The following is a 14,052-nucleotide window of genomic DNA, read 5'->3' on the forward strand; positions in this document are numbered from 1 at the left end:
AGTTGTATAGTAAACAGACACAAATGCCCCATAAAGTGGGTGTGCAAACGCTGCGTGCGGTAGCTCAGTTGATAAGAGCATCGCATGCGTAATGCGAAGACTTTGGTACGTGTCCCACCAGCGGCCAGTTCTTTTTTTTCTGTTTTTTTACATTCACTTCCATTGCAATTTACTTATAATTTCTTTATTTCGATTAAGAACTGCTAGTAATTTACCCTACGCTGTTCTTGGTGTCATTGTTCGTTGGTTTCTTCTGAAAGGACTCATAAAAATCGGGCCCCTAGTTTTTTTTTTTCTTCTCGTTCATATACAGGGTGTCCCAGCTAAATCTATAGCCAACGTTTTAAAAACGACGGAGAGCATGTGCTAGTAAGCTGGAACGAACTCAGTGATGTTTAGTATCGGGCGACGTAGCCTGAAACTTGTTTTTTTTTTTGCAAAGTCAATTAATTAGTATGAAACAATTACCTAACCCTTTTTAAGATATTCACTTCAGCTAGAAACCGCCAATGCGAAAGTTGTAGACCACATTTAAATTTAGTTGACTGAAGTGTTTGCAATTAAGGATCATTGATGGCGTTTCTTGTACTTGCCCTTGAAGAAAGCCCGCGAAATACACACAAATAATAATAATAATAAACCGCGTGATAGCGCCGCTATTTCAGCGCTCCCAGACGCCAGATCAGGAAACAACATCCGCTTGTCTTTGCAGCGCTGTCCGGGACGCGTATTTACGGTTGCTCGCGACAGGCCTGGCGTTTGTGGTGGCCGCAAGGAAGGCGCCAGCAACTGCTCACGCGCCATGAAAAGCAAGCGGGCGCCGCTTCTGTATAGGAAGCAAATCCTGGCCTGCACGGAGCCTTTTATTGCGCGCGAAAACGCATGTCGCACGATACGCGCGTGGCCGCGGTGTCGCCCAATCGCACCATCGCGGGCGCAAGACGCGGGCGCGAGAACTGCCTATACGATAGCACCACTTGGGCAACACGGCCGCGCATGCGTTTCTCGTGCCAAAAGGCTCCACGCGGGCCAGGCTTAAAATGTACCACCAACACGCCCAAAATACCACCAACACGCCCAAACTTCTTCCCTGTTAAAATGTGAGCGGAAGGAATAGGACAACGGGACTTTATTTCTCGATTGCAAAGATGAAATGCAAAGATGAAAAAAACCAAATATGAAATGGAACATTTAAACAAAAGCGAACCATAATTATAGTAATTGGCCGGAAACAAAATACGAAGGAGCGAAGGTATCCCGTTCTTCAGGTTCCCTGCTGTCTTGAGGCGACAAGTTCACGACAGCAGCGGCAGTACGCGTCACGAAGGACTCAAGCTGTGTATGTATGCGCTTTTCGAAATGGGTCTTGACGGGTGCCTCACTTCAGCCTTTCCACATTGCAAGATGTGCTCAAACAAGTCTTCGTCTGAAGCGATGCAGCAGTGGCACCGCTTCAAAACGTCTGCCGCTGCGCTCCTGATGACATCTTCGGGAATTCCGCTGCAAACTTGGGAAATACTACTTTATAGCGGGTTTGATGCGGTGGTCTCGGTTCGATACACGCGGTGTTTGCCGTTTCCCCACAAAAAGAAGTCGAGTGAGGTCACATCCGGTGACATTGCAGGCCATGACGCTGATCCATGCCGGTTCATCCACTGCCCTTGGAAGACTATGTCAAGCCAGCGTCGAGCTTGCTTGACTACTGCTTTGTGTGTGTATGTGTAGGGGGGAGGCACCATCATGCTGGAACCATGCGTTCCCTGGACCTTTCAGGGTGAGGCCATTGCAGAAAATGTTCACTGAGCTATTCGAAATTCCGTCGATATAGCTCTGTCCGTTGAGCGAGTGGTCGTAGATAACGGGGGCCAATAATCTTGCCGTCGAAAATGCCGCACCAGACACTAAATTACAACTAATACTGGTGGTGGAGTTGTTCCAACCAGTGCGGGTTCTTCTCGCTCCAATAATGAGTGTTGTGGAGGTTGACCCATGCGTTTCTGCACAGTTTGCTTCGTCCGTCCACAGGACGTTGTTGAGGAAGCCTGGCTCATCGTCGGGCTTGATCAAAATATCGTTGCTGAATTCCAGTCGGCCTTGGAAATCATTCTCCTCTAACTTCTGGTGGAGCTGGAGGTGATACGGATGAAGCTTTGGCTTCTTCCTGATCCTCCATGCAGGCAGTTGATTTTGACACCTGTACGTCAGCACCTACGTTGCGATCGCCAACATGAGGGTCCGCAGCCATGAACGCCAGTCACTTATAATCGAAATCCTGTTTCTTGTCTTCTTGAACATCCCCCTCTGCCGTAGCGTCTGGTAGGTCTTCATCGTAGTGGAAGCAGGTGGTCTCCCTCGACAGTGTCAATACCGGTGTAACTTTGAGGCCTTTCTCCTATAGTGCCACCCGCCGCTCCCGAGGAAAGCACCATATTTGCCGTTAGCGCATTCGTAAAGCGCACTCTTCTCGCTTCGGAAAGACAAAATGAACAGACGCCGTTGTGTCAACAGATGTCATTGTTGTCCGGACGCCTTTTTTTCGAGACTCGCTCGCGTGCCACGCCGCAATCGGACGCGCAGCGCTACGTTCCACTTGTGTACTGGACGGAGCCGATTGAACGGAGCGTTGACGGTGCGTCAACTTCCATCCGTGCTCCGCGTCTCTGGAGGCCCCCCCTAACCCTTCGCGCCATGGCAACGCCCGCGCCGTCGATAGTGGAACAGCACGACAACGCTGGCGCCAAAGCCACGACAGTCTCTCAATAATTGCTATCGCAGTAATAGCGTAATAGTAATATGTCTAATACCCCCTCACGATTCGATAGATAGAACAACTTTATTGAAGAATAAAACGCTCAATGGTGGGAGCCCTAGACAAGGGCCCCGCTGGCTTCCGCACGCCGTCTTGCTTGTCGGATGATGGCCCTTTGGACCTCTTCCTGTGAGCTGGACAGCGCCGCCTCCCATTGTGTATGATCCGTAATTTCTGTGTTTGTCTTTTGTGTATATGCCGTACATGCCCATGAGATGTGGTCTAAGGTTGGCGTGGCTCCGCACCATGGGCATGTGTCCGCATATCTTTCAGGGTGAATCTTATGGAGAATGTGCAGGTTGTTGTATGTATACGTTTGCAGCTTTCTCCATATAACCTGCTCACGATTCGAGACGCTCAAATGTAGCGTACGGAGGGCCCTCGGACAAAAGCACAAAAATCTTGCCTCGTAAACTGTTCAAAAAGACGGCTTATTGCAAGCCGTGAAAGTGGTATACTGTAGCCACGTGGTGCCACGTGATCAGACGAAGTGGTGTCACGTGATCCGTCTAGCGCCGCTCCCCCCATTATTTTTTCGTATTTTTTTCTTTTTCTTAGGTTTTTTTTTTGCGAGAAAAATGTTGCGACACATGTGAGTAACAACCATCAGAGCAATGATTGAAGTAGTGCAAATTTCTCGACTAGTTGGCGCCACATCTTGTTTATAGGGTACAAAGGGTTTTTTGAAACGGGGGCTGACGCGTTGCGGAAGTGCAGCACAGAGCCAATGCGCTCTGTTGCCTTCTTTCCGTGCCGCATCAGCATACCATCCCTAGCCCCCCCCCCCCCCCATTTTCCCTCCTCTTCTTTTGCACAACGAGTGAAGAGACGGAGCAGCAAAGCACCAGGCAATACAGTGGCGAATCCAATTCACTGATTTATGGCAGAGGCTTGATTCTGTCTCTTGGGTGAGAACGCGCGCTCATCTCGATCTGGCTGATCAGGTGATGAATCCAAGTCCAAACTCCAAAACTCACTCCGCGCGCAGTGCCCGTCTAGGAGGAGGAAGTTAGCTCCCAGCCGCGATATATATATATATATATATATATATATATATATATATATATATATATATATATATATATATATATATAAAGGAACAGTTGAAAACCCAAGGCAGCTGGAGCTGGGTCGTCCTCGCTTTAGCTCCGACATGCTCGACCTCTGGAGTATAGATTCCGAATCCACATGTGAAAAGAAAAAAAAATTGCACAGCGTGTGGTCGCATGTTAGAATGACCGGCATGAGCCCCCTTGCGCGCGAAGCTAGAGGTTTCGCAGTCAGTCGATCTGACGAGACCGCGTGCTCTCCCAGGTGCAGCCGAGACCAAACAGCTGTCACGCGAGTGGTGCAACTCGTACCAAGCCGGTCGATGCCACAGCGCCAGCAGACTGACTGATTATCTGGCCGACAGACAAACTGGCTAACTAGTTAAACACCACTCTAACTGACAAACCGTAAGCAAGTGGCGGCGCCGAAGTGTATTTGCGGCGCCAGAAGACGCGAATGGGTCGTACGTCTCATCTACAAACGAGCCGAACTAAGCACTCTTCCACCCGGCCTTGCTCGGAAAAAGAAAAGAAAGAAACGACAAGAAGAAGGAACGGGAAAAGGTGAAGTTGCGTGGCCCAGTGTAACGACGCGGCCCTGGTTATCATTCATAGGTCTAGCACGAGGGGTGGTTCGGGTTAGGACGCCTCGTGGAACGAGCGTCGCGAACGGCGTTACGTTAGATCACGTTCCGGGACTGCATGGCGCCAGCTAGGCAGCGTCCTCGTTCTGTAGTGTACGTGTGGTATGGGAGCGTTTCTGAAGCGGCCTCCGTTAGGCTGAACAATAACAGAACGAGTGATACAAAAACAAAAAAAGGAAAGAACGAGGTGTTAGGCCGCCTCCTTTCAGTTGCTTGTTTCTCTGGCGCGATGCTATATATCAAACGGAATGAAGTGGGCCACATACTAAGCTCGGGGACGTGCGTGGAATGTGATCCATATAGATGCCGAGTTTGACTGGTTTGGTATTCAGATGAGAGGCCACCTCTGACGCGCGGCCTTCTACAGGAACGCCCTTGATTCTTTGACTTTGCGTCTTTCGCGCCTTCTTTTCCGGTTCCTTTCAAGCTGTCTTCTTTGTTTAATTCTTATGTGTCTTTCGGCGATAAAAAAAAAAAAGCAATGCTGCACGATAGTGCGCGAGCGAGGCCGTCCGTCAAGGTTGTTCCTGTTTGATATAACGCAGTGTAGTGGGTTGGCCAGAAGAGGGCGCTGCCTCTGCCTCCTCACGGATGCGAGGTCGGGCAAGGGCAGGACGCAGCTGCAGTGCTGCAATGCATTTTCGTATTGCGACGGCGCGACAAAAAGAAAAAAAAAGCGGCCCTGTTCGGTTAGAGGACAGGTTAGGGGACGGCTTCGGAGGCTTCCCAGTTCTCCTCCTTCCCAAAGTCGTCTTCCGAAGACGTACACCAGCACAGAAAGATTTCCGCAAGTAACGGTTCCTTCGCAACTACAGACAATGTAATGAACGTACCGGTAATTCATGGGGAAAAAATGACTACACCTAACGAATACTTAACCGTAGCGACAAAAATTATACATTGTACACGCCAGTGTCTAATGGAGGTTTCTAGATGGACTGCCTGGGCCTGTCGGATGTTTCTTCGCGCACGCAGAAGCGCGAGCCCGCGAGAATTTTTGCCGCGATCGATATAAGGCTTGTGAGGTGATGGAAGTGCCGGTGCCGTTGCCCCGGAAGCACGCCGGAAACGCATCCCGAAAACGAGCCGTTCTCCGTCGCACCGATCGGAGAAGAAATGCGCGGCGCATGACAACTCGCCGTCGGCCGCGAATCGACGCATCGGCTCAATACTGCCCTCCGCTTCGTTCTCGAACGCCAAACGCCAACGCAGAGGAAACCGAAGCTGCGCAGTGACACCCATCCTCGCACCCTCTCCCCCCCCCCACTCCTCCTCCACCCCTCCTGTTTCCTTTACCGGCGTTGTGTCTTTCAATGCGTCTTTACCATACGTGTGATGTTTCTCGGTAACACTTACGTGTTAGCTACACACGAAGGACAACGCGCATAGTTCGTCTTCCATGAGAGCAGGCACTCGGGGGCTTGACTCGCTCCGACTATAGGCGGAACTGTTTACTTCGGCGCATCGTGACAGGGAGTCCCCCCAACCGTCATCGCATCACCCCGAAGGGAACGCGACAAATGGCGCGCGTGGGAGGCGAAAGCGAAATAATATAACAAGGAGGACTCCCTTCCGAGAAAGCGCGAATCTATACAGACACATACGCGTCAGTGCATACGAATCGCTCGTTGTTGTTGTCGCCGCGCTGTTTTTATTGCAATACCAATCGCATGGGTACACTCCCGCCGCGATCGCGGCTTCGTGTGTGTCTGTATATATGCGAGCATGCGTGCGTGGTTTTGTTTGTGTGTGTGTGAGCCCGTGTGGGCGCGCGCGCTCTGTCCCGGTCACCTGCAACCGACTTGGGGCGGCGGAGGTGTTTGCGGAACTAGCTTTCCGCGCACACATTAGAGCGTTCCTCTTTTGAACACACCGGGCCCTGCTTTGGAGAACACTGATCCATGAACGCAGACCCCAAAAAGAAACAATTTTTTTTTCTTTTTTGGGCAGCACGGGCAACACATCACGAGACGTTAGCAAGAGCACACCTGATTGTATAGCCATAGGTGCAGGCAGAAAGAAATGAATCCATCGGCGTGTATCTCGTCTCCAAAGATGGTGAGGCACTCCCCTGCGCGCACTCCCCCCCCCCCCCCCCCCTCTCCTCTCTTCTTGTCGATACGTCACAGTGCCTGCTTGCTCTACTCGTAGCAACAGGTAGTTGAGCTAGTACCTCAGTGTCCAAGTATAGCTTAATCTCAGATCTATACCTGGAATACCAGGTCTATACCAAAGAAAACCTATTTCGGTTGTTGTTGACAGTCATCCTGCAACGGTTCTTGCTTAATGTCTTGGTGGCATTTTTGAGGTTGCGAAACTCGCATCACACATCTCTTCGCGTTGCTGACTTAGGCGGTACTCGTGGCTACTCACTCAAGCGCTCCTCCGCTTTTTAGTTGTCGTCTGATGGGGCCTCGCCCTCGCCACCTGCTATAATTTCTAGGTTAGCTCATTTTGATAGAGCTACTGCTCCGTAAAGGGGGTATATACTTGCCAGGTTGCACACCCGGCCAGGAAGGATTTGTTTATACAACGGCTAAGCTTTCTTATGTAACTGTTTTGGTTTGCTTTGTAGCTTAGCTGTCTTTTTTTAAATACATTTATTATTGCAGCGCTTTCGAAACAAGAAGTAGACGGTACGGGTGCAACAGAAGATGTAACCACAACCGACCAGAAGACGTTGCGCGATCTGCTTAAAAGCTGGTTTATGCAAAGCTCGCTGAAAGAGCACGCACACGTGCGTGGAGAAGGGCTCTATGGTAGATGGTTCTATAAGTGCCCTATACAAAACAGAGGCACGCACGCTCAGACGCAAACACGTGGGTGAAAAAGATGGCTAACAAACAAACAAAGAAGAAAATAGAAGAAAAATGGTATCAGATTATATCAGAGTCCCGCAATAATCCTGATTACATCCTGATTTCGCTGGAGCTATGGATGCCTACACCAGTTTGCCACAACACGGGCATTTAGGGAGGAAGAGCTAAATGCTCCCTGGTAAGATTATGCGCAAATGGGAATAGGTTCACTCGACGTCGGCCCCGACAACATCGCCGCAACTGTATGCGTAAGTATCGACGCTCGCCATTCTTCAATAATTCAGGCTTTGAAGCTTATACCGATAAGAATATGCTGAACGGAAGCAGGGAGTTCGTTCTCGAGGACAGAAAAAAAAAATTCCCACATAACATAAAAAGTGAGGATTTACTTAATCCCGCCGGGCGATTTCGCTGATCCGGGAGCTCGGTAAAAGACGCATCCGCGCGGGACATCGCGCTAATTAAACGCCACTTGAGAGCGCGTCTCAGCTTTGTATTATTATTATTATTATTATTATTATTATTATTATTATTATTATTATTATTATTATTATTATTATTATTATTATTATTATTATTATTTGTTTTGAACACATATACACATATACACAGGTATTAGGAAAGGGAAAGCGAGGAGCAGGCTGGCAACTGCCACCGGAAGGGGGCACAACGCCTGCCTACTCTTCTGAAGGGAGGTGACAGCAACACAGAAATAGAAGATAGGAAGGAGGGGAGGAAAAAGGAAAGAAGAAAGGAGAGCAACAGGACACTGCAACAGGACAAATCTAAAGACTAAAGTAGAACTCAGCATCCGGAATTAAAGTGACGCCGCGTCGAACAGCCTCCAAAATTATCAACCACATCCATAGCTAGTTCGCTATGCGGCTAATTGTGTTCTCCACGATGAGACGCCAAGTAAAGCTGCACGTAATCACCGTTTCACCGTTAGTCGGTTCACGATATACACTACAAGGTGTTTGAACCCGCCACCTCCCATCTTCGAAGGAAGAAGCGTTAGGGTACAGTACTGATCACACACAGTATACAGGGCCGGTCACTGAAGGTCACGCTACTACAGAATGTTCAATGTTCAATGTACAAACGTGAACAAACGAGGGATTACGCCTATCGCACACAGTCCCGGCTTTCAAGGTAAATTGCGTTCAGATAGACGACTTGAGAGAAGTAAATATATATATATATATATATATATATATATATATATATATATATATATATATATATATATATATATATATATATATATATAAAGATCGAAAGCATGGAGCGAGCCGAGGCGATTTGGCTCGGAGCAAGGTCATCGAAGGGCGCGAAGGCGCGAACACGGTTAGGCACCTTCCCACAAGGTCTCGCGTATATATATACACATGGATCTCGCAAACGTTTCATTTTTTTTTTCTGGTAAAAAATACCGGCGGTCGTAACCCTCCATTCGCGGTGTTTTCAAAGTGAAAGATACAAAGCCACCCCCACTGAACTTCGCAGCACGCGTTTACGAGTCTTATACATACAGTCGTTGCACGGTCGACGCGCGGTGCAGGCGAGGCCTTGCAACACAACATTTGCATACTGCATCAACTTTCGCAACCTCTGGATTGCTTTGCCGAGATTTCTTTCCCCCTTGCCTCTTTAGTTTCTTTTTTTTTGTTCTTTCTATACCAGGCTGCAGTTACGTTTAGTTTACTCCCTAAGGTTTCCTTCAATATCTTACTGTAAATGACACTTTGGCGATACTGTCTACGTGTAGCTATAGGTATATGGCGGTCCAGCGAGCGAGGAAGTGATCGACTTGTCTAAACCTCGTTCTTATGGATTCGAGGGGCTTTGCGACATTGCAAGTTGATTATTTTTGACACATTGCATTATTGTAAATGCAACAATTGAGAAAGATTACGCACGTGCGCCAAGTCTAATTGCCTTGCTGTGCTCGGAAAGCACTGTGTGCTGTAAACTCTGGAAATATATATAAAGCGTAGCGAAATAACCTCAGAAAAATAAATTTCACGACACAATCCCGAAAGATAGACAAATATATGCACTAAGCATCGTTTCGATGCTGAACAATCGCGGCGTCTAGTAAATTTTTGTAGAAAATTGATGGGGCTTTAATTATCCGCGTAAATAAACTTAAGCGAAAGACGAGAGTAACAGTAAAATTTTTCAGCGAGAGCATTAAGAATGGAACAGACTAGAATCTGTCCTAGTTTTCTATGCATCGTCTCTCGTAAGGGCGTCTGCGCCGAACATATCCTGTAAACTGACACGCAATCTCAGAGCACTGTGAACTGAGTTTATAGGAAAAATACAAAGAGCATGACGGCACAACGATGTAGCTTGCAGCTTCGTTCAAAAATGAAAGAGAGAAAAAAAGAAGAGACGGAAGTCGATATGCAGAGACCAAGACAATCAGCTGCACGGAAAGATTCATGACTAACCGATACGGAACATTCCAGCTCCGCCCCAAGCGTTGTCTTGGAGTGGAGTCTACACTCTGCTGAAGCCGTGGTAATGCGAAAGCATTAGGGCTTGTCTAAATTATCGCCTCAAATTAAAACCCCACCTTAATCCACTCGAATCTACAGTAGCCCACCTACTTTGTTTACCAACTTCAATCCATCTTAATCCACTTTGCTATAATTTGTGGCAACTTTAATCTGCTTTAACCCACCTCTGTTCACTTTAATCCACCTTAATCCACCTTAATCCAGTTTTGGGAGTGGGCCTGTCGGACGCCGTGGCCGTTCACCGTGGGATTTAGCAGTGCGTTCCGCAGCAGGTCGAGCGCCACGAACGTGACGTCATCACTTGGTCACGTGGGTTTTCTTGCCATCCGATGTTAACGCCGGACGCCCGCCAGACTTTGCGCTTCATGGGGCATATAAGACTTTCACCGTAAAAGCGAACGTCGCATAGGGGATAAAAATCGATACTCGGCGGTACAGCATTCTTGGATTTGTTTTTTGCGCAACTCAGCCCGAAATTTTCCAGCGGTGAGGCCAACGTCTGGCAGGCGCGTTTACCTCGTCAGGGCCTCTGCGGCGTTTCAGATTGGTACAGCTGCAGTGTTTACGGTAACGTAAGCTCTTAAATCCGCCGCCTTTTCCGCAAAAGGTACGACGATTTGTTAGCCGCGTCAAGATGAGTGAGTGAGTGAGTGAGTGAGTGAGTGAGTGAGCGAGTGAGTGAGTGAGTGAGTGAGTGAGTGAGTGAGTGAGTGAGTGAGCGAGTGAGTGAGTGAGTGAAATGAAAGCTGAAGGCGTCAGCCCTTCTCGTGAAAGGTTTGCTACTTTCGCCTTCCATTTGCACTGCTTGTCGTATTCATGAGTGAACAAGTCGCTCTCCCGGAATTAGCAGAGAGTGAGGTAGAGGAAGTGAATGGTAGAAATAAGATTACGAGGCGAAGAAACCGATCGCGGGGGAAAGCAGTTGCGGTTGCGGAATGTGAGCCTCATTGTACTGAAATTCGCGTGTTCGTTGTCTTCGAGTTGTGTTTTTGTGTTATAGATCGCGCTGATGACGCATGCTGGAACAGAGAGAGAGAGAGAGAAATATTTTGCGTAGATCCAACGAACATGTTGGAACCTACACGAAGCCTTTATCAAGCGTAGCTCTGACGTGCCTGCTTTGCAAAACCGTCAAGACACGAAGACTCCCCCCTCCCATCCCCTCCCCACCGAACTACACAGCCCACGTGACTCCCTCCAATAGGGGATTACAGCTCTCTCTTCCCCTTCCCCTTTACTCTGGCGTAGGGTAGCCAACCGGACTCTCGATTTGTTAACATACCTGCCTTCCTTATATCCCTGTCTCTCGCTCTGGAATGGGATTGTACAGGTTAGAACATCAACAGTTTACTATTGCATTCTCTCCGCGCATCAGCCCATTTTGCTCAGGGAAAAACGGACCAAATAGGCGCATCAAACCTCGAGAAAGAAGGCATAAAAAGCTTCATTTCAAGAAAGGAAATATACGTATGTTTGATGGCGGGAGAATATTTAGCTGCATTTTGCTGTTTCACTGTGCAAGTCCGCACAGAACGCAGCCAGCCACCGGCACTACTGTAGGGGTAGCAGAGATGGCTAGATTAAGCTGATCTATAATTCGAATGCTGCGCGCGAGATATTCGGCAGAACAGCTGCAACAGCAGCCCCGGTCACCAAAGTCCGGGAGTATTCGCGAAATTAGCTTCGCGTTTTTTTTTAAATTAAAATTAAAATAAAAGAAAGATACTTAGTTGTCCTATAATCGCGGCGGCTACTTCTTTTCTCACCGGAGAAACAAAAAATATATATATATATATATATACGTTATATATATATATATATATATATATATATATATATATATATATATATATATATATATATATATATATATATATATATATATATATGTAGCTTCGCCTTAATAAATCTAACAGATGAGGGTCGCGCAGGGATGAAATAAAAAAGTACCCGCGACCAAAAGCGTAGCACCTGTACCACACTTCTTTCGAATTAGTGAGATTTTGCGTGGCAATCGGTACAGAATCGTCGTACAGTTTTCGGTGGATATATAGACATTTCGGCTTACTTCCTTCTAATAAAGTTAAAAAGAAAGAAAAGGTAACGAAGGAAGTTTTCGAGTACTACAGCTTTAGCGCGGTGTGCAATCAGTCAGTGATTATTCCAACACGCAAATACGCCAGATGCGCTGTCCTTACTTGAAATTCATCGCAGACGTCGCCCAGATAGGACATAGGCTAAAAACGTCGCGCTGCGCAGGCATGATTCAAAATAACGATGGAGATAGAGAGAGAGAGAGAGAGGTTAAGCAGACGCGCGTCCGGTTTGCTACCCTACGCACAGGAACAAGGGGTTCAAGGGATGAAAAGAGAGGAGGGAGGAAGGGGGAGGGGGAGGCCACACAGAAAATTATGTACATTTTATTTATTTATTTCCAAGTAGTGTTAACCCTTCCGGGCTGTTCCAGAGTGGTTGTAATAGTAGTAAATTACGTTGAAAATACATTTACGCTGTCCTCAAGCCATCAAATGTCGGACCGAACGTCCTTGGCGATTCTCGTAGAAATAAACGCGTTGGGATTCTACCACCTACATGTGCGTGTTTTATGACCGAGGTATATCCATTAAAAAATTTTTGAAAATACAAAATAAAATGAGGGTGAGATCACACACTGTGGTTCGCTTTTTTTTCTTTCTTTATAGAAGCGAAGAGATACAATGAGGAATAAAAAGAAGAAAGATACCAGCTCTGTGATGCGTCGCCATAAAACAAGCCTCAATTGGTGTTAAGGGAAATCCATACAACGTACGGGCATTGCCAATATCTGGTTTGTCTAGAGAGCTCGAAACTTGTTGGTTGCTTATATTCGGGAAGCTGGCTTGCTTAACAAGCTGTAGGAAATGTTCTATGCATATTAGAATGACCCAATTTCATTTTGGATTGCATTTTCTTTTTCATGCATAGATACGGAGTCCGCGTTTCTGTGCCCTCTTTCTTTTTTAATTTCTCTCTGCCTTTCCTTCACCATGTGTATTTTCTAGGGCATTTCAATCCCTATTTTCCATGCTCATGAAAAGTAGCATGAAGACACCTTCCACGCCCCGGCATAAATATCGGCTGTTCATTAAAGAGCTGCCCATCTTTCTGTGCATCGGAGCAACGGCTTTTCGGGGTAACAAGGTACAAGCTACAAATGGCGGATTGTCAGCAAAAAAACTGAGCGAAGATGATCCGGACGTTTTAGAAAGCACCGATTCGAGTTTCAGGCAATGCAGGCTCGTTAGAGCGAACAAAGAAAGCCAGAGATAAAGAAAGAACGAATTAAAAAAAAGAAGGAAAGAACGCTCCCTCGAACCATCGGAAGCGAGATAACATCATTTCTACATTAAGGATTAACTGAAAAACCTTGTTGCGTCTCGTAATAGAACGAACGCGCCCCCACGATATCTGCTATATGCGCATGCACATGCTATATGCAATTACATTTGATTTTTGACTCGACGAAATTCATATCCGGCAAAATGTACGAGCAATGCAGTTGCGAGCGCTACTGTTAAGAGATAGCCAAGAAAACGAGGAAGGATGCCTATTTCCGTGACCTAATTAAGGCCCGTTTTGCGGGGAAAACACACGCACGCACACGCAGACACAGAGACGAAAAAGAACAACGGTGTCGAAATAAAGGGACAAAAACCGCGTCCCCAAAAAGACAAAACGAGGCAAAAACAAATAAACAGTTAAACAAAACAGTGCCTATTCGTGAGGAATTCTCCGCGAATTCGCGTAAACACAGCGAGAGAGGAAAGAAGCGAAGACTTATGGAACACGTCCCGCGACGGTGCTCCCGAAATATTCCAATTTCGGGGCCGGCCGGGTACGTTTCACGTCTACGCACCCCTGACATCGCCCAGACGTGGTCTTATTAGAGCTTTAATATATATATATACGGCGTTGTTGCTGCACTGGTGCAGCGAAGTTTCGTAATGTAATTGCTTCTCTGGCAATGTATTTCTTTCCTCACGATATACGCGAATCTGGCTGCGCACTCTTGCTTCCTTCTCGTGCCGTAGCTTACAGTGTTGGCATGGCAGAACATTGTGAGCTATAGATCAGGCTATATCTTTAACGGCTTGGTTAGCCACTTTTTGTGGTCATTTGTGACTGAGCGCTGTTAAGGTTTTCAAATGTATGCACGTATTTTTCTAC

General features: G+C 47.2%; 1 protein-coding gene and 1 long non-coding RNA gene across 4 annotated transcripts in view; one reads left to right on the plus strand and one right to left on the minus strand.

Moving 5' to 3' along the window:
- LOC139056069 (protein ABHD15-like) overlaps nt 1–14,052 on the minus strand; it is a 280,561-nt gene that overhangs the window by 95,018 nt on the left and 171,491 nt on the right. The gene's annotated exons all lie outside the window — the stretch shown is intronic.
- The window catches only part of LOC139056070 (uncharacterized), a 61,192-nt gene that overhangs the window by 42,977 nt on the left and 4,163 nt on the right, over nt 1–14,052 (plus strand). The window lies entirely within an intron of this gene.

This window comes from Dermacentor albipictus, chromosome 2 (genome assembly GCF_038994185.2).
Source record: "Dermacentor albipictus isolate Rhodes 1998 colony chromosome 2, USDA_Dalb.pri_finalv2, whole genome shotgun sequence".
Lineage (NCBI taxonomy): Eukaryota > Metazoa > Arthropoda > Arachnida > Ixodida > Ixodidae > Dermacentor > Dermacentor albipictus.